We start from the raw sequence: 20,911 nt of genomic DNA on the forward strand, positions 1-20,911 counted from the left end.
TTGGCCTGGGTATGTGTATTTCAGGGTTGCGCGGGAAGTTTTACACGCGATTGTTCTGGGTATGTGTATTTCAGGGGTTTGCGGGAAGTTCTACACGCGATTGGCCTGGGTACGTGTATTTCAGGGGTGCACGGGAAGTTTCACACGTGATTGGCCTGGGTATGTTTATTTCAGAGGTGCGCTGGAGATTTTACACGCGATTGTCCTGGGTACGTGTATTTCAGGGGTTCGCGGGAAGTTTCACACGCGATTGGCCTGGGTACGTGTATTTCAGGGGTGCGCGGGAAGTTTTACATGCGATTGTCCTGGGTACGTGTATTTCAGGGGTTCGTGGGAAGTTCTACAGGCGATTGGCCTGGGTACGTGTATTTCAGGGGTGCGCGGGAAGTTTCACACGAGATTGGCCTGAGTACGTGTATTTCAGGGGTTCGCAGGAAGTTCTACACGCGATTGGCCTGGGTACGTGTATTTCAGGGGTGCACGGGAAGTTTCACATGCGATTGGCCTGGGTACGTGTATTTCAGGGGTGCGTGGGAAGTTTTACACGCGATTGTCCTGGGTACGTGTATTTCAGGGGTTCGCGGGAAGTTTCACACACAATTGGCCTGGGTACATGTATTTCAGGGGTGCGCAGGAAGTTTTACACGCAATTGTCCTGAGTACGTGTATTTCAGGGGTTCGCGGGAAGTTCTACACGCGATTGGCCTGGGTACGTGTATTTCAGTGGTGCGCGGGAAGTTTCACACGCGATTGGCCTGGGTACGTGTATTTCAGGGGTGTGCGGGACGTTTTACACGCGATTGTCCTGGGTATGTGTATTCCAGGGGTTCGCGGGAAGTTCTACACGCGATTGTCCTGGGTATGTGTATTCCAGGGGTTCGCGGGAAGTTCTACACGCGATTCGCCTGGGTACATGTATTTCAGGGGTGCGCAGGAAGTTTTACACGCGATTGGCCTGGGTACCTGTATTTCAGGGGTGCGCAGGAAGTTTTACACGCGATTGGCCTGGGTACGTGTATTTCAGGGGTGCGCGGGAAGTTACACATGCAAATGGGCTGGGTACGTGTATTTGAGGGGTGCGTGGGAAGTTTTACACGTGATTGTCCTGGGTACGTGTATTTCAGGGGTTTGCAGGAAGTTCTACATGCGATTGGCCTGGGTACGTGTATTTCAGGGGTGCGTGGGAAGTTACACACGCGAATGGGCTGCGTGCGTGTATTTCAGGGGTGCGCGGGAAGTTTCACACGCGATTGTCCTGAGTACGTGTATTTCAGGGGTGCGTGGGAAGTTTTACACGCGATTGTCCTCGGTACGTGTATTTCAGGGGTTCGCGGGAAGTTCTACACGCGATTGGCCTGGGTACGTGTATTTCAGGGGTGCGCGGGAAGTTACACATGCGAATGGGCTGGGTACATGTATTTCAGGGGTGCGCGGGAAGTTTTACACGTGAATTGGCATTGTGGGTCCTCCCAGGTGTCCCCTCTATCCCCCTCCACGGCCCCTGCAGGCAGCCCACACCACAGGGGACTACCCTGCACCCCTGGTCATGTCCCGCAGGCAGCCCATCCACCATGGGCATGTCCCCCAGCCAAGCCACATGTCACGTTGCAATATGATCACCAACTCATGTATCCCAGCACTCCCACCCCCCAGCAGTGCGGGGCACCTGCCAGCAGACCCCCACTCATGTTCCCCTGCCCCCAGGTCATGATGATCCTCAATCATGGCCCTTATGGCCAGCCTCCCCAGACCAAATACCCAACCAAGTATTGCATCCACCCACATAGAAAAGGCAATTACATGATACAACCCCAAAGGCAAGTATGTAAATGAACACATGTCCGTCACACACACACAATGGTTGCAAGTGAATGTGAAAACCCATATCATGACATGCATGAAACCAATGAGATAATACCACACATCGAAGTATGAAGAAAAAAATGTATTAAAAGCAACATGAATGGAATTAAAATCAAACAAACAACAATGGGAATAAAAAAGAAAAGCTGCATGTCCGTAAAATAATGAAAAACAAGAAATCATAATCCAAAGGAAAGGTGTCCAAAGTCACAGTCCAACAAAGCAAATCCAAGGGAAAAACAAAAGTGAAAACCATTGCTCCATGGGGAAATCCAAAAAAAAAAGATGAATCCAATAGTGAACTATATACAGATGAACAATCCAGGGTCCATGATCCCAACTGAAGAAATGAAACCTATCAAAAATACTACCTAATGAAAAACTATATACAGAAACGTGGTGCATTGTCCAAGCGCAACCAAAATAAAGAAAAAACCAAAGGAAACCTAACACTATCTAACTATTTACAAGGGCAGCGGGCAAGTCCAACGGCTCACATGTTGATGTCCCGGCCCAGGGCATCATCGAACTCCTGCTTGATGTCCCGGAGGCGGTCCTCTTCCATGGCCCCGAGGGTTCGCAGGGACGATGACATCTGGAACTCCGGGTCCCTGCGAATGGCCTCGAGGCACTCGGCCCGCCTCAGGGCCCTACGCATGGAGTTCTCCGCCCTGACCATCGTGAGCCGTGCCTCTTCCACCCGCTGCCGCTCCGCATCCATCGCATGGCCCAACCGCTGCCACACAGAAGACACTTCCCATCCAGGGTCCTCCTGCCCTCCGGCCGATGCCTGCCCCTCCGATGATGAAGGTCCCAAGCCATCATGGCTCCCACCTTGTTGCTGCTGCTGCTGTGCCGCTGCCTGTGCCCTGGCTCCTGCTGCCTACACATCCTCCTCCAGCTGGGGTGCAGTTGTTGAGGTGGCCACCCCTGCTGGACGTCCGACTCCCGACTGTGGCAGGGATGTGTCCTCCACCAGCCTGGCCGCATGGTCAGAGGCAGCTCCACAGGGCACCCAGGTGACACATGGGTGGGAAGATGGCACGGAGGACGACTGGTGCATAGGGGGTTCAGTTGAGGAGGGGGTCGGAACCAGGTCCAGAAAACGGAGGAATCCGGCCCTGGTGAGCTGTCCCAGTGGGTCAACGCGGTCAACGAGCCATGCGAGAAGACGTGCAGTCTCCTCATGAAAAGACTGCAGGTCAGCTCGCATGGCATGTTGACACAACGCCACCCCACCCAGGACAGGCTCACCCCGGTGCCAGATAGCCACATCCGCCGGGAGAGGAAGGCCAGTTGGTGTAAGCCAATCCCCTCCCTGAGAACGGGTCTGGACGTAGGTATCCCTGCTGGTGCAAGATGATGCCGTCACAGGATCAGGGACAGGATTACATACAGGCACCTCCGAGCCAGCCTGTGCTGCCTCCTCTCCCTGCCCCTGCACTGCACCACTAGCACTTGTGGAATCCCCACCTCCAGACCCCGTCTCTGTCCCTTGCACGGCCTCCTCCTCCACCAAACCCCCCACCAACCTGGATGACTCTGTGCCATCTTCCTCCGTCGGGCCGTGTGGGGTCTCAGCTGCCCCTCGGCTGCCGAGGAGTCCAACTCCAACCTCCGCCTCTTGGACCTCCCCTCGGCAGCTGCGACCTGGGACGCGGCACCGGACTCCTCACTCCCCGATGAGATGACAACCTGGGAGGGGAGCCTGGCCTTGCGTCTCCAGCTGGCGGTGCGATCCCTGCCGCTGTGCTCCACAGCACCTTCTCTGCCCTCTTCATCAGTTGATGCTGCAGACAGGGAGAGATAGGAGACAGGCATCAGGGCACTGTACAATGGACTCATACACACATGACAGTTGTACATGAGTGGCATTGTCAAATTTCAGATATGGCATCACAATCCCCAACACACATGTCATTGCAACTCACACACATGAGCTATTACAGAGCCATATTGCAACAGCCAGCACCATCCATACGCATACAACAGCAGCCAAAGGTGAGCCAGACATCACATGAAACAAAGGGAGTGCACTAGACATGCACACACGCCACCACACCTACATGCATGTGTACACCTCCACCAACTGTCGCAGTGGTGAGATTTGCACCCATGTGGCATCTGGCAATCAGTCTTCTACACATCAGTGTCCCAAGCATCCATGTTGCATCACTGTTGCACCCTTGTCAAATACACACACATGCACATGTACACGGTGCAGATACATGCAGCTGGAACCGACATCCATGTGTCACACCACAACCATGACAACTTACATACACAGTCATTCAAACATGTGTGCTCAGACATCTGCATTAGTCATGCAAGCTTACACACACATGCACCATCCATGTGTCTCACACAAGAGAGGACTCGCATGTGTTAGCCTCACGGCCCTGTACATGCCCCTCCAAAAACACATGTGCAAACTGCACACTACAGGCACACCACCACATGCACAGCTTACAATCAGTATGCATGTACACTTACTGCTCGACTCCAGACGGGACTGTCTCTCAAGGAACTGGACATGGAGCGCTGGGGATATGCGTTCCAGGACCCTCATCTGATGTTCCGACAGGTGGCCCCGGCGCCCCTTCCCATCCGCTGGCTTCACGAGGCGCTGGGCCTTGTTCAGGGTCCTGGACCTGAAGTCCTCCCAGCACTTCTTGACATGTTTGAATTTGCGGACTGCCACCCACTCCGCGTGGATGGCAGTCACGATGTCCGTTCAGATTCTGGTCCGTCCTTCCTTGTCGGCGCGCGAACCTCCGTAGAGGGCATCATACTGCCCCAGGACTTGCTCCACCAGGACACCAACTTCGGTGGCACTGAAGCTGGTGGCCCTCTGCCTCTCTGGCTGGGGGTTGCCAGTGGTGCCAGATGGTGTTGTGCCCGACATGCCAACCCCAGAGGCAGGAGTGGGTGGGCAACTGGGTCATGGGGCTGGGCTGTGGAGCGATGTAATCCCAGTCGGGAGTCTTCGATTCCAGCAGGGGTAGTCACAGCAACTGCACCCCTGGCTGATGTGCAGGCAGCAAATAGCAGGGCACATGGGCAGCAGGAAGTCAGGCAGCAGCAGATGGCAGGTGGGAGCGTGCTCGGGGCTCTGGGGGGCAGTAATTCGGCCTTCTGGGCAGGAGTGTGGTCTTCCGTGTGCTTACGCGTGGCCAGCTTGATACGGAGTGATTTGGCACGTGAAAATCTTGCACGTCAGCATGTAATTCGAGGAAAGGCCCTTTGCGCGTAAGCGCGTCAGCACACGTACGCGATTTCATTGGACCAAAGGCCCTTAGCGCATAAGCACGTCTGTGACGTGTGCGCGCGGGCATTTCCCTGAACCCAGGTGCATGTTACACGTCCAAGAACTGCACGTCCGAGTGTCAGCTCGTGTAATTGGAGGATAGGGCCTTAGCGCGTATACGCGGAAGTGACGTTGGACGTGTGGGCCGGTTCAAAAGGTACGTATAGGACGTCATTTCCTTGTACGTGCTTTTCGTGGAGAGCGAGTGGGGGAATTCTGTACTTCTTGTTGGTTCACACGCGATTTACTTCACAGCGTTTCTAGTTCGTACTCCCTGTTACCTCTGACAGCTTTTTTCTGATTTTCTGTTGGGCCTGTTTCCTCAAACAGCGTTCACTTCTTCTTTTGTCCTGTCTCCTCAGACAGCGTACAATTCTTCTTTTGGTGGGGGTGTTGCAAACGCGCACACGCGCGTATTTTTCATGCTCTTTTTCCAGGCAGACGGTGAGTCGTGCACGTATTTACCAACTGTGCTTGCCCCATGTGTCGCGTACCCCTTCAGAGGTCATTGTAGGCTGCGTGTAACACGTGTACGTTCATTTTTGTGTTTCTGGGTGCCACAGCATAGTGCGGGTTCATTTTTCCACGCACGTGGTCTACGAGGGGTTGCGTGCATGTTATTTTCTGTTTTTGGGGTGCCTGTGCGTTGCGTGACCCGTCATCTTTCCCCAGGGGTCACATACAGCCTTGCTAGAGCACCAGGGTACGAATTCTATCTAGTACCCTACCCCTTTGACCCCCAATTGCCCAGGACAATAGTTTACTGCAACTCCCATACGCACAACAACATCAGTGCCATGGTTGGGAGGCGACCAAGCGGTAAGGGTGGCAAAGGTGGCCGAGCCTCAAGAGGTGGGCGAGGTGGGCACGGTATGGGACGTGGCCGTGATTTGCAGGGTACCCCTAGCCCCCCATGTGTGGAGGACAGGTCAGGGACACCTATGCCCCCCCCCATGGTTGAGGGAAACGTGGCTGACACCATCTCTGCTCAGCCCTTGTTGGACCGGCCCATTGTGGCACCTGACCTGGCACAGGGTGACTCCCAGGCTGACTTCCAGGTCGCCAAGTCTAGGCCACGTGTGGCGGTGCAAGTTGGTGTCACCAGGCCACGTGGATCAGGGGCAGCTATATCATCTGCTGCCCCGAGTAGGCAGGGTGGGGAGGCTGCAGGGGCAGCTGCAGCTCCATCCACCCCAGCTCTGACTCTCCCAGCCAGGACAGTGTTGGTCCCAGTCCATCTTGCTAACGTTCCCCCTGACTACGTCACACTTCAGCCAATGCCTGCACCAAGTCCCATGCTCAGTGTGCATTCCCACACTCCAACTACCCAGTCCACCGGTGCTCCTGCCCCTAGTGGCCAGAGCGGCGTAGGCCACTCAGGATCCCTACCACCTTCCAAAAGAAAGAGGGCAAAGAAAAAGCTGGCCTCAAGTCAGGCCGCGACTCTGGTGACTGGAGGTGGGTCTCCACAAGAGGACATTGAACTCACTGTACATGAGTCTGTTGCTGGGACCTACGTCACAGAGGAACAGATCCAAGGTGTGGGAGAACTGCCAGATTACGAGGCATTGTCCGGTGAGTGCACATGCATGTGTGTGTGATCCATGTGTATGTTGTGTGTGTGAGGGGTTCTGATTGAGTGCCAGGTGAGGGTGTGTGTGCCTGAGTGGTTTGGGTCACCCATGTGCTTCATCCAAAACATTCTGCGCCCCTGGATTTGGGTATTACAGTATCCCTTCTGCCCACAGTAGACATTTTGTGCAACATCACGCCAGTTGCCCTTGAAGTGGCATCTTGCAACAACATTGTTCCGTATTTTTCAGTGTTCATTCAGGCTGATTGTTCCAATTCCCCCACTTTCACTATGCATTTCTCAGCCCTATTGTCAAACAATATGTGACATGCCTATGGTACATGTCATCTGTGTGATGGCATGTGTCATGTATGTGGATTGGACATGCCACTCACAGGCCAATGTGTGATGGCACTGCTAGCTGGCATGCAGCTAATGTGTTGCTCTTCCATCTTGGTGTCATCAGTGTCTGACATTTTCCTCCCCTTCAAACTCAGTGACAGTGCATGCATGGGAGGGTTATAGTCATGTGGGACATGTGTCAATCAAGTACTGGTTCTGTAGCTTGTCAGGCCTAATTGTGTGCCATGGTGCTAATGCCTGTTTCCATTTTTTGTCTTTCATGTTTTTGCAGGGGATGACGCACTTGATGCTGTTGAGAGTGAGGAGATGGTGCAGACCCTGGAGGGATCTCAGGCATGACCGGGCACCAGTGGGGGACGTGGTGTGGTGGTGGGTGAGAACCCACTCTTGCTGCAGACCGTTCTCTCCAGGGGTGTCTCTGGGCGCACCTCCCCAGACCTCTATTCAGGTGTTTATTCGGATGATGAGACCTATGTGGCTTCGCAAGTAGGTGTTTCTGGAAGGGATTCTGTTCTGTCTGACCCACCTGCACCAGGGGTACAGCCCACTATGGGGATGTCAGTGTTGGTAGGTCCGCCTTTGGTGGTTACGGATGCAGGGCCACACTCCGCAACATCTGATCCTGTTCCTGGGCCAGCAGATCAGAGGGGGAATGCAGTCCTGCAGCCTCAGGCAGTGCCGACACAGCAAGGCGCAGTTCGCCTTGCCCCAGACAGGTGTGGAGCCCGCCAATGCGGTGGCCGTACACCACCAGGCAATACCGCATGGGAGCAATCCATATACGGTATGACAACCCAACAGGCAGCATCATCTGATATGATGGCTCAAGTAATGGAGAGGGTGGCCACTTCCATTGTCCCCCCAGAAAGGCAGATGGAGCAACTACAGCAGGAAACAGACTCCATTTGCCAATCACTCAGGGAGGACATGTTGGCGTCCAACAGGGACAGACGGGCGGCCCTGGACACTCTGCGGGAAGCCATTTCTTTAGAGTCCCAGTGCCAGAGGGAAGCCCTGAGGGAAGAAGTCCATCACCTCAGGCAGACTCTTGTGGACCTTGAGGCTTCCACTGTCACGAGGACAGAAAAGCTGCTGGAGCGGGTCACACGTACGCTCTCAGCAGAGATGCAGGCAACTCGGGAGGAGGTCCGGGCATCACGTCAGGTGGTGCATGGGGATCTCCGCACCATATTCCTCCAGAACGAGACCTTCCACACCCGCATGCTTGATGCCATGGAGGACCAGACTAGGGCTTTGCGCGGGCTGCCTCCCATAGCACCACCACCTCCTGTGGCGGCAGCAGCACCTAGTGATGAGAGCGACCACAGCGATTCTGATTCTCTCACGATAGCGTAGCCGTGCAGGCCATGAGCCCATGGAGGTGTTTTTTTTTTGCAACATCCACACAGCTGGCTGTTTGTGTGCACCCTGTCCTCGGACCTCCTGGGTGGCCTCCCCCATGCCCCCTGGCCCCCACATGGCCATTTTTGATTTTTGATTTTTGATTTTTTGTTACAGTGTGTTGCCTTGTGTGGCTCCCATGGGCATCCACTGTATTCCGGCTGGGCATATGCAGACTTGTCCTGAGTTTGGGTTAGATGCTTGGGTTTGTGAGACACACACCCCTCCTGCTTCCCATTTCCATGGGCTTGCAAAGGGTGTGCCCAAGTGACAGTGACTTACACAGTGACGTAGGACTCCCATGACAAGTGTGGGCAGTCTGTAGTCAATAATGTGTATACATTCCTAGTGCATATTGTTGTAGTATTGTACACTGCATGGTGTATTGATGTGTGCTTGTGCATCCATGTCTCCCTCCTAATTTGCAGGTTCGTTCCTCATGTCTTCACAAGGCCGTTTACTTTGGAGATGGAGTTCATGTTGTAAGCAGTGCACTTCCAGATTTGCGTGGCACCAACACTGTACAATTGGAAGTGGTCGATGTGCTGGCATCACCAGGTTGTAAGACTACGTATCCTTTAACTTAGTACTGTTATGTTAATGCTATGTTTGCGGTTGGGTAGCTGCATTGTATTGTGGTAAGTATTCGGTCATGTGTGTTGTCAGTTCTACATTAATGGGAGCATATTGTGTGTGGCCAGTTTCCATTAGGGACACTGTACTTTGTGACACTTGTGTCATGTTTTGGGGATTCCTTTGTTTGCTCTCACATAGCATGACATGCCATGGTGTGTTGGGTGGCGGTGCTGGGGAGGGGTTGGGTGACATGGCACTGTTGTCATGTTGTATCTTGCAAGGGGGTAATGATTTTAGCAGCATAGAAGTGTGTCTTTTGATGACACAGCATTGGTGGTGTTTGTTAGGTAGGGATGCACACAATGGAACACTTCCAGGTGAACAATCTCAGGCTGGTATGGTTGTGACAGTTGACTGTCACTTGACTCATCATCATTGATAGTCAGCTGGTATGTGCCAGGGCTGTGTGCATTCCACAGGGGTGTGATTTTAGGTGAAGTAATTAGCCACCAGCTGCATATGGGCTGCCTCATCCCGTGCCCTTTCCCCTCCCATGCGCAGCGGGCGTGCCTGTGGTTGGGGATGTGGGGGCACCACCATGTCCACGGCCAGGCCCCGGCGTGTTGCAACGTTGTGCAGGACACATGCTGCCACTATGATCTTGCACACTACTGGGGGAGCGTATAACAGCTGCCCGCCAGAAAGGTCAAGGGAGCGAAAGCGTGACTTGAGCACTACGAATGCGCGCTCCACAATGCCCCGGGTTGCAATGTGGGCTGTGTTGTATCTTACCTGGGGTGGCGTGGTGGGGTTCCGAATTGGCGTCATCATGTGGGTGCTCAGAGGGTAGGCACTGTCCCTTGGGGAGGTGGTGATGGGTATCAATAGTGGGGTTGTGACATTACTCAGTATCTGACATGCATGCATGCGCAGTGGCATTTATACTGACCAAGAAGCCATGTATCGCCATGCCGCCCAGCTTCTAGGTCTCGGTTTAGGGTTGACATTCTGTAAATGATACTGTCGTGGGTGGACCCTGGATAGTTGGCATATAGTGAGGTGATGATTCCCTTGGCATCACATACTACCTGTACGTTGATGGAATGCCAGTGCTTGCGGTTTCTATAGATGTGCTCAGATGCCCTGGGGGGACATAGAGCCACATGGGTGCAATCAATGGCACCTAGCACTTTGGGGAATTGTGCCACCCCATAGAAATCCTGGGTGGCATCCTGCCTTTCTGCAGGTGTTCTGGGCAGGTATACGTGCCTGCGGACTGATGGGCGTGTAGTGATGATGGCCAAGACCTGGTGTAGGCAGCGTGACTGCGTGGCCTGTGACCCCCCCCACTATGGCACTTGTCCGCTGAAATGATCCAGTGGCCAAGAAGTGCAGTACATTAAGGACCTTCTCCAGGGGGCTGAGTGCTTGGGAGCACAGGGTGGGTGATGTGAGGTCATCCTCCCACTCACTGACCAGGTCGAGTATTATGTGAGGTGGAAATCTGTACCTCCCATACACGTGGTCATCAGGCATCCCAAAAAGGCTGGTTCTGGGTGTAAAAATTCTGGCCCTGACTATCCTCCTCCTCCTCCTGCGGTATCCCACGGCCACTGCTGCTAGGAACGGTATATTCATCCTGGCATCTGAGCTTGTTTGTTGTTTGCGCACACTTTTATGCTGCGCGGGTCGACGTATGCCTGCTTCCTGCTGGCGTACGTGTTTCCGGATTGGACCGTCTTTTTGGGCGCATGCCTTAGCCACGTTCGATTCCATGAATACGTGTTGTAGGCGAGTGTGTGAAACTTTCCGCGCACCCCAGTAATACACGTACCCCGCTCGGCCAGGGCCAATCGCGTGTGAAACTTCACTCGAACCCCTGAAATACACGTACCCAGGCCAATCACGTGTGAAACTTCCCGCGCACCCCAGTAATACATGTACCCCGCTCACCCAGGCCCGATCGCGTTTGAAACTTCCTGTGCACCCCTGGAATACACGTACCCCGCTCCCCAGGCACGATCGCGTGTAGAACTTCACGCGCACCCCTGAAATACATGTACGCCGCTCCCCCAGGCCCGATCGCGTGTAAAACTTCCCGCGCACACCCGAAATACACACATGCTATTTTTCACACAGCGGGTGTCGCTGTTTGTCACGTACCCCTTTGCACGTCATTTGTCCTAGGGGGCCACAGTATGGGACATTCATCAGAGCTGTATATTCGTGCTTTTTGTTGGTGCACATTTTGGCGCACATTTTTTTCCAGCGCAGGGACGCTACCGCCTGCCTTCGTGTGGCGGACGGGTTTGGGTCTGTGCGCGTCGTTGCCCATGCGCTGGTCTGCCCTATTCGATTCCATGAATACGTGTTGTAGGCGAGTGTGTGGGCGTTCTGCGCCCTTGCCTCCTGTACTTCCCCCGTGACGCTCACATTTTCAAGAGTTGTTCCCCATTCCGAGTGTTATGCCCTGTGTTCCGCCTACTTTTATTATGTGCGCCGCGCTACGTGCGCTTTCGCTGTGGCCTTAGCGCAGGCTGTTGGATGACCTGTGCGCCGGCGTGCGCCGCGCACTTTTTCAGCGCACATCCCCGATTTTACTCGCGCACGGACTTCCATGAATAGATGTGCGCTTGTTTCCCTGCGATATTCGCACTTGCACTGCGATTTTCGCTCTTTCACTGCGAATCGCACGTTTTTGCACGCTTGCGCCGAAATTTTCAGCGCACATTAATTCCATGAATCGGCCTGTGTATCTTTCATCTTCCGCAGTACATCATTGACCTGATGATGACCGGACCAAAGGCTGGGGTCCAAGAAAAACAAAGCTTCCTCTATAAAACATGTCCGGTCTCCTCGCAGACCCCTGCATCTATAATATATGTTGTGAATAACCCTCAAGCCTGTTCCGCGTTTGAAGTGCCAGACATAAATGTTAAGTCTGTGTGCCACCCAGCTTTACCCGTGCTGCTAAGCCATTTTTTAGAACGATGAAATAGCCTCAAGTGCATAAGGCCGATTGTTCATATTAAAATGGGACGACCTTTGCCCATCCCAGAACACCCACAAGTAAAGTTAGCAAATATATGTATATTCGAACTTGCCATTACTAATCAAGGGTTATTGCTGCTGCACAATATTTAAAAAGCAATGTGTGAGATCAATATGATTTCCCATAAACACGCAAGTTCACAAGTAGATGTTGCAATATGTACGGTCTTTTAAAGTAATAAGCACCGCCTATTAATGAAATGTCGTTTGAAGCAATTGTTTAACATTTAAGAATGTACACAAGTCTAATCATAAGTAGAATGTTGCAGACTCTTGCTGATGCTGATGTATTCGCCAACCTGGTTCTACCTCACGTTTTCTATGCTAGCTTTTCCCATGTGTCCCCGCACCCAGATGTAAAACCATAGCCCAGTGAATGATGTAATGCTAACAAAACCTTTTATTGATTCCATAAATATGGTACCCATGACCTACGAAAAGGTGTAATACAAATAGTGTTCATAAACTCACATGATCATTGATATATATATATATATATATGTATACATACAATTATACTGGCATAACTCAGGTTTTCATTTATAATGATTTGCATGCAACCCTGTAACATAGACGCGTGAGAAGTTACAAGGCCATCTCTCCCTTCCCCTGGAGAGCCGCGTACTCAGCCCCCACCTTCCTCCCTCCAAGGCCCGGCTGGTGATTGAAGGTCCTTGGTTTTTTGATGCTAGAATAACACAGATACACCTCCTTTCTTTCTTCCTGAACCTGCACAAGGTATTTGCCCCCACTCATGCCCCCTGACACATGATGCCACCATAAAACCACTGTGTACCTCCATGCTCTGGTTAAAAGAATTATGGGCAGCAAGGCCCCACATCCCGCCATCTTTTTGATGTACCAGCTATGTGCCCCCCTGACCCAATGGTATTCTAGTTCATCCCAACCTTATCTGGCCATGGTGGTAGTTTATTCTCTCTTGTACTAATGTACTATAATGAGGTTGCCTACTAAATCTAACACAGCAGAAGGATAAAGGTATCCTGACACGTGCCCCCTGATAAGGCACCTGGACTCATAAAACTACCTTTTAGAATAATGTCTTTATGATGGTGACTTCAGAGCACTTAGAGTTATGTGCTATTTATTGCGTGATGTTAGATTAACAACCCATATTTTTTACAGGACAGCATAAAATAGAGTGTCTATTGAATGGGTATGTGTGGCCACAAGGGCAAATGTTAGCACAGCCAAGATGTATCAACTAGGACAGCTCCTGACCTGACACTCAACCCCGATGAGCCCAGCTGACCTTGAAGCATCATTACGACACCATGCAGAGTCTCACCAATCAGAAGTGCCAACCCTACAGATTCTATACTGGCCATGCTGCTTTGCCCACTCCCATTGATTCATGTAATCCCTAGCTCCCACGTCATAGATGACGTGGATTTGTAACAAAATGTGACTGTTTGCAATTGTTTGGCAAAGCGCTCTCAGAGTTTGCAGAGTTCTCTGCTTGCCCTATATTGATTTAGATAAAACTTTTAATAACTCCACCCGCACTTGGTCTTGGTCTCATTCCCTGCTGGGTTGTGTCCATTATTGACTCTCATTGTGGAGTTTCAAATGCCTTTTTGCGGGACGCTCACTTTCAACTGTATGCACAATAAAAAAATGAAAAAGGAAGTAGACACTTTACCAGCTCAGGTACACTTTTTTAGTAGGCACTCCTGTTCAAGATGTGATACATATCATACATGTAGCATGTGTAAATTTGCCATGGATAAAGTGAAATACCTGAGGGTATCCTCACTCGTACTCCCCCTGAATCAGGTGGCCAGGGAAAGGCCATAGCTCTTGGATCCTGACCCTCCAGGTGGAAAAGCGAGGGAGGATCACCTGGGTGGAGAGTCCTTGTGGATTGGAAGTGGGGTAACCCCATGTGAGACATGGTATCCCCCTTTCACTACTATAGGCTAACCTAACCCTCCCCCTGCTTTCATGGGCTATTGTCAGGTAGCTCCCCTCATTTTCCTATACTTTAACTATGACGGTACTGGGACGAGGAAGAGGTAACTAAGAGAAATGAATACTAGTGGACTGTTTCACCACTCTGGTATTGAGATGAGGAAGAGGCATGTAAAGTATTGTGGCGATCAGATATGTCTCCTTAACTATGGTCCAGCCTTAGATCAAATGACCCACACCTGAGGTGACTTAATAATTGGTGTGAGTATAAGAAGGCGAGCAGTTCAGAGTTCAAGGAGTTCAGGAGGAAAGCAGAAGATTGAGGGGACCTGCTGGCAGAAAGCAAGAGACTGGGGAAAACCTGCTTCAGGGAAGCGGGAGACCGGAGAAACCGGCTGGCGGGAACCAGGAGATGTGGTGTGTGATGGGAAGGAGAGCGGGCGACAACCTGGAGGCTGGAGCACGTGGAGAGGCAGAGCGGGAGAGAGGGAGCAGGCAGCAAGGGGGCAGGCAAGAGCAGACAGGGCTGCGAGGGGACCAGAAGCGAAGCAACTGATTTGGATGGTCGGGCCACTCACCTGCCCAGATTTCGCTGGTCCGCCCACAGAGAGGAAGCTGGCAAGTGCACAGGAAGCTGTGAAGCAGGTAGGAAAGCCGCTGGATCTCCTCAGCGAATACGCAGCCGACGCTGCATCAAACAGTGGTCATGGAACATTGCAAAGTCTGATGAGCCTGCCAGACACCCGTGGGGAAAAGGGTGGTCTAGAAGGGGCAGAGTGCAATCATAAGTGTCTGATACATGCAACCTTGTGAATACTGAATGAATGAACAAAATACTATTGAATACCAAACTGAATGAAAACATAAAACCAAGAAAAATTAAGCATATTGATCTCTCAACTGATTAAAACTGTGTGGGCAAAAATACTTTATTGGCGAAAATACATGAATGTGAATCTATACACAGGGACAAGTACAGAAGAACCTGTGTGGGCTAGAGAGCCTAGGGTTCCTGGTTGTGCAACATGTGATGGGTGGCCCATGTGGTCTGATAACTGCACCTAGACCAGAGAGCCTTAAATGGTGAAAGTCAAAGACATTGTGAAATAAACTCAAGAAGGAGCAATGTGAGTGAACTGGTGCAACAAGCCAATAGGATGGTCAACTGGATGTAGATTTTTGTTGAAATTTATACACCTTTCTACGTTGAAGTCTTGGGGACGGGAACCCTGAGACGTTATGAACTGCAGACATTAGGCCTCATTACGACCCGGGCGGTAAGGGATTACCGGTACCGGTAAGGGCACTGGTGCCAGTAATCCCTTACCACCCTATTACGAGGTCCCTTTGCAGGTCCCTACCATAATGGCTGGTTTTACCAGCTGTTAAGTACGGGACCTGCAAAGGGACTTTGAAGGTAATTACGGTACCGCAATTTGCGGTACCGTAATTACCACCTTCCCCATTCCCATTGAGCCCTATGGGGGCAAAAATGGGAATGGGGAAGTGCCATGGTGAATGGGGAATTACCGCCCCCGCACACCTTGGAATGGGGCGGTAATTCCGCCATTCACCATGGCAGAATCGGTGAAATACCGGCGGCAACCATGGCACAACTAGCGCCATGGTTACCGCATGGGTCGGAATGAGGCCCATTGTCTTGAGGATAGTGCCTCAAGACTCTTTCTTTGGAACTAAGTTGCCTTGAACTTGGGAAAGGGGATCTCGAGGATTGTGTGAACTTTGTTGCCTTGAATTTGGGGAAGGGAACCCGAGGATTGTGTGGAACTATATTACCTGGAACTTGAGAAAGGTAATCTTGAGATTTTCGTGGAACCTTATTGAACTTGGGAAAGGGGAGCTGGAAAAGGAAGCTAAGCACTCGAAGAAGCTCTGAACTTTACGTTGATCAACATTTGTTTTGTTATTGACATAACTACACATTGTTTAGCTCTAGTTGTAAGGGCAAGGATAGGTGTTAGACACATACAGACTTTTAAGTTGAACTTTTTAACTCAGACCATCCTTCATTTTGTTCAGGTAGGGAAATCCAACCTTATGTTACTTACCACTCCGGTATTTGATTGGAGCGTAGTAAGCAGACCTCACCAAGGAAGGGAAAGCGTGATAGGTACAATCCAGCCTCAGGAATCCAGCTCCCCTGAATTCAAAGATTCAGGCTTCCTCAAAAGAGGGGCTCTTTTCCACGAAGTATCCCTCTGCTAATAGGATGAGGACTAGCAGAGAAGTCTATCCCATAAAACAGCAGGGGAGAAACACACACTGCCAAACCAATGCTGCAAAGGAAATACGGAATGATTAGGAAAAATATGGTAATGTGGAATCAAATCAACACAATCAGATAACTCTGGGAATACCTAGAGGTTGGTTGCCGTGGTGTAGAGATATGTGTTGCACCTACAAGAAAACCCAAATGTAAGAAATCTGTGCTAACTAACAAAGATTCTACTTATGACTGTAATTCACAACACAGACCTGAGAAGTGGAATTCCCATGGGATATCAATAAGGGAAGGAACAACAATGGCAGGTATAAAACAACAAACAGGAAGGTTAGTAAAGGGAGTAATACCTGGGCGGCACGAGGGTCGCACTAGTCACGGGATGGTGCATGAACTGGAAAGCGTCACTTAAATGCACAGTGGAGAAGTTTAGTAGGTTGAGGAGTCAATGCAGAGTTCCAGGAATCCACACCACGATGGAAGGGAAGTTGTGGTTCAGGTAAGGTAAACAGACAACTGAGGATGAAAGCAGAAAGTGTCTTTACCTTGTTAGGGTGCTGTTTGGGGAGAGAGAAGGCAGAAGCAGTCCGGAGGCGTTCCGAGGTCGGCAACAGGAATCAAGGAATGGACCGAAGGAGAAGGCAGAAGCAGTCCGGAGGCGTTCCGAGGTCGGCAACAGGAATCAAGAAATGGACCGAAGGAGAAGGCAGAAGCAGTCCAGAGGCGTTCCGAGGTCGGCAACAGGAAGAAAGGATTAAAAGCTGCGGTAATCCAGGAGCGGGTAGTAACCGAAGAAGAGTAACGCCACAATTAGCAGCAACTAGTTGTTTGAGCTCTTCGGTTTATATGGTGCAGGGGGGTGGGGTCTCCTTACGCGCTGTCCGTGCGCGGAACGTCTCAGCTGACCGGCGTCCTCCGCTGCAACCGATAATTGAGCCATAGCAAGGATCTGGAGCGCGCCGTCCCTCGCATGTATTTCCCGGAAAAAGCAGGTACTGCAGGTCCGTGCCGGGGAAATGTAACACCTTAGCATAGGGCAAGTTAGGCCTTGAAACATCCTGACATTTGATTTAATAAACTATTTCACTATGAACTTTGAATCTGTTGTCTGTGTCTTGCTTTTTGATGCATTCACAATAATACTCAAATCTTAAAATATTATTCAGATCATCAACTATGTACTGACTAACCTATTCACTGTAGAACTACGTCTGCGGTATACATTTTCCAATGTGTGTGTATGAAACCTTCCATGGCAGCATGATTAGAGAACTCTGCACAAGGATAGGAGAACATCTCTGTTTGATCAGCTCACAAGATTGTAGACTCCCTTTGACTTCTCAATGGCAAGAAGAACACCAACTACATAAAACAGATGGAATAACATTTTTGGGTATTAAGTTAATTCAAGGAAAGCCCAGGTAAGAAAACCATGCAGCTAAATTGGGACAAATGGAAGCAAGTATAATCTGTAGATTGACATATTGAAATTGCTCTAAATAAGGACCATGAGATGAGTTTGTTTCTGTGAAATAAACAATTTTCAAAATGACTTCAAGTTCAAATTCGACTGGGAACAGTCATATATCATCTACATTAGCAACCTTCTAATGTTTAAGGCAAATTATGTCTCTTCCTGACTTCTCCTCTTTGAACTCAAACTGGTTTGTGATCAAATTTAATGAAGAAGGTGTCAATGGAAAATAAGAACATCTCAATATCATCAATTAGCAGAGTATTAGTTGCACACCCAATTGGCTTTATTCTGGACAAATTTGCATTTTACATTACCTATTATATTGGATCCTAATTAAGAAAATGTAATTCTCTAACAACTTGCATCCATTTGAGCATAAGTAATTTCACAGCAGTCATTTATTGCTGCAGGTATTTATGGTATTATTTGTTTCATCCTAAGATTAGCACTTAAAATCACTTTACAATTGAACCAAAACAGAGTAGGACATTCTCTGTTGCAGTTAAGGACGTTGCGTAATAACATTTTCAGTCTGAGGTATTATTAACCTTTCATATAATAACGAATTTGACAGACATAACTTAACACATGAGGTTCAGGTTATTTTTGAAGCAAGTGAACAAATAAATGTATTTATCACAAGGTCTCTTTAAAAGATACGTGGTCTAAAATGGATTGATTTCATCATCAAGATTGAATTGCACGCTACATGCTGACGTCACACGCACATGATGTCATATCCTTCAATCTCCTTTATAATAACTTGGCACAAAATGGCAGCTCATCCACACGGAACGCCTCTCATAATTAAAGATTATTTTAAGTCCAACCATGGACAAACAAAATAAAATTAATGGTCTCCAAGTAGCTGTCTTACCCCAGCATTCACATTAGACCTCAGTGTGCACAATGCCCTACTATTTCATTTATTTTTATTTTTTTGTCACCTTTTTTGGCTCCACATATTAGTTTTGGGAGGGCCCGGTTCAGAATCCCTTTCTACATAGAACAATCTCCCCATTCTTAAATATCAATGCTACATGGATAGGTGAGAGTTTCATGACGTTACTATCTTCTTACATCAATCGACTTATTGCATACACTGATTTTGATCTTTCCAATTCTTTTCAGATATAGTTCCATGAATTTATGAAATTGAATCATATTGAAGAAGCAACAACTTTTGTTACAACTACTTCATATTCTGCATCAGTGCTTTACATTTCTCTATCTTGATATTTTTACTGTACCAGCTGATCGGTATTCCCTGCTATTTCTGATATACATTGATACAGTTGAATCTAGCAACACCCTCCTTACATAAGGGATGTATCTATTATTTGAAAAATGTTTTATTTTTAATCTCAATTGAATTTTCCTCTCTATTGTGCCATTGTTGTCAGTAGTGATAATTTCTTTAGATGCAAGGTGCACTTGTCTTAACAAATAGATGTATTATCTTTTGATCTAAATCCTTTTTTCCTTGGTGATACTATGTGTCAAGACTCACTGCCAAGGATGAATAACTTGGGAGGAGGACAAGTTCCAGAAGACCTGTACAGTAGCTAAAGATTTCTTCCCACTGTTGTAACTCTTTGCTGTTATAATGAAACAGACAGAAAGATCTAGCAGTCGAAAGAGGAGACACACACCCATGACTCACCGGCTGTGGAAAACAAGTCAGAACAATATCAGTATCACAAGACTGAACCCTGAACCCCTCCCCCGCCTCCCAAAGAATTGGACCAACCTTAATGGGGTACAATGAAGCAGGGCGGTAAATCTAGGGCGAGGATTTAATGTCCCCAGGATACCAGTACTGGCGTCTATGGAAAATAACAGAGATGATGTTGAGCAACTAAACAACCATGGACAGTAAATGCAGCTAAGAATATGTGGGAAAACAATCTTACCATGAGACCAGTACGGTGGAAGGTCTGGTGTAGCTGTTGTTACAGTAGGGTTTGGCAGAGATGGAAGGTCTGTAGTCTGAAGAACTCCTGGAGACCTACCCCGGTGGCACATGGACACCTAGGGCTGTTCGAAGTCCAAGTTCCCAAATCTACCCTGATGTCACGAGGACGCCTATAAGCACCTGCTGCAAGCGTCTCTAGTCCTGGTGCTGTATATGTCCTAGGCATAACAACAATGGTGTAAGAGTTGCAGCAGTTTCAGTATGAAAAGTTCAATCAGCAATCCGTTAGACAAGCCAGGTCTGGTAACGTACGGGCAGCGTCATAAACAAATCATGTACCAAGAATCAGTCTGTGTAACTAGCAGGTAATATAACTTGGTGGAATGAAAGAAACTGTTTGTGTGACAATGGGAAACCGGTGTTCTATTGCAGGGTCGGTGCACACTCGGGTGGCATCTGGAGACAAATGTGTTTTCCGAATCGATCCGATAAGCAGTCCCCCTCGGCAACCAGGAGGTCAATCAAGCAAACAAACCAAATGGGTGAAGGCGAAAAGCAAGGAAGGTTCCGTACAAACGAGAGCAGGGAAACAGGGTGTGAACAGGCGAGGGCAGCAAAACCAGACAGAAACACACTGCAGGATCTAAAATACATAACGAGAACAAACGGGTCCAGAACCTCAATCAGAAGCACCCACTGTTCCTAATGGGGAGGCTAAAATAGTTCAGCGTGCACATCCCTGCGCAACGCGAGACTCAGCTGTTGTTTTGCTTCCAGCTGAGTGATGTGAAAATGCACACGTCCTTTGTTGCCATGACAACTTGTAACAAAACAGGAACAGAGACTTTCTCTGGAGCAAGGAATGTTTATAGCTTCCCACACAGGTGCTTAAACGTTCTGATGTTAGACTACGCACAGTACTGTTAACAGGAACATCCCTCTGTGGGTGTTTGTCCTGATTCCTGACACTATGTTACTACTTAATTCATCTGACAGTGTAAATGATTAAAAGATATTTTTGTCTTTTCTTTCTCTTTCTTTTCCACCCTTGACCACCCTCCTATGGAACCTCTGTATAGGTTTCTATTTCGGCTCAGATAACAACATGATGAAAGGCCATTTAAACTAGGACTTACTCATGCTTAGATTAATTGTGTTGTTTTTAATGTAACAGTTTGGATTGGTCATTGGACCAATTAAGGAAATGTTCA

The sequence above is a fragment of the Ambystoma mexicanum genome, chromosome 13 (genome assembly GCF_040938575.1).
Source record: "Ambystoma mexicanum isolate Mex_15411 chromosome 13, UKY_AmexF1_1, whole genome shotgun sequence".
Taxonomy (NCBI): Eukaryota; Metazoa; Chordata; class Amphibia; order Caudata; family Ambystomatidae; genus Ambystoma; species Ambystoma mexicanum.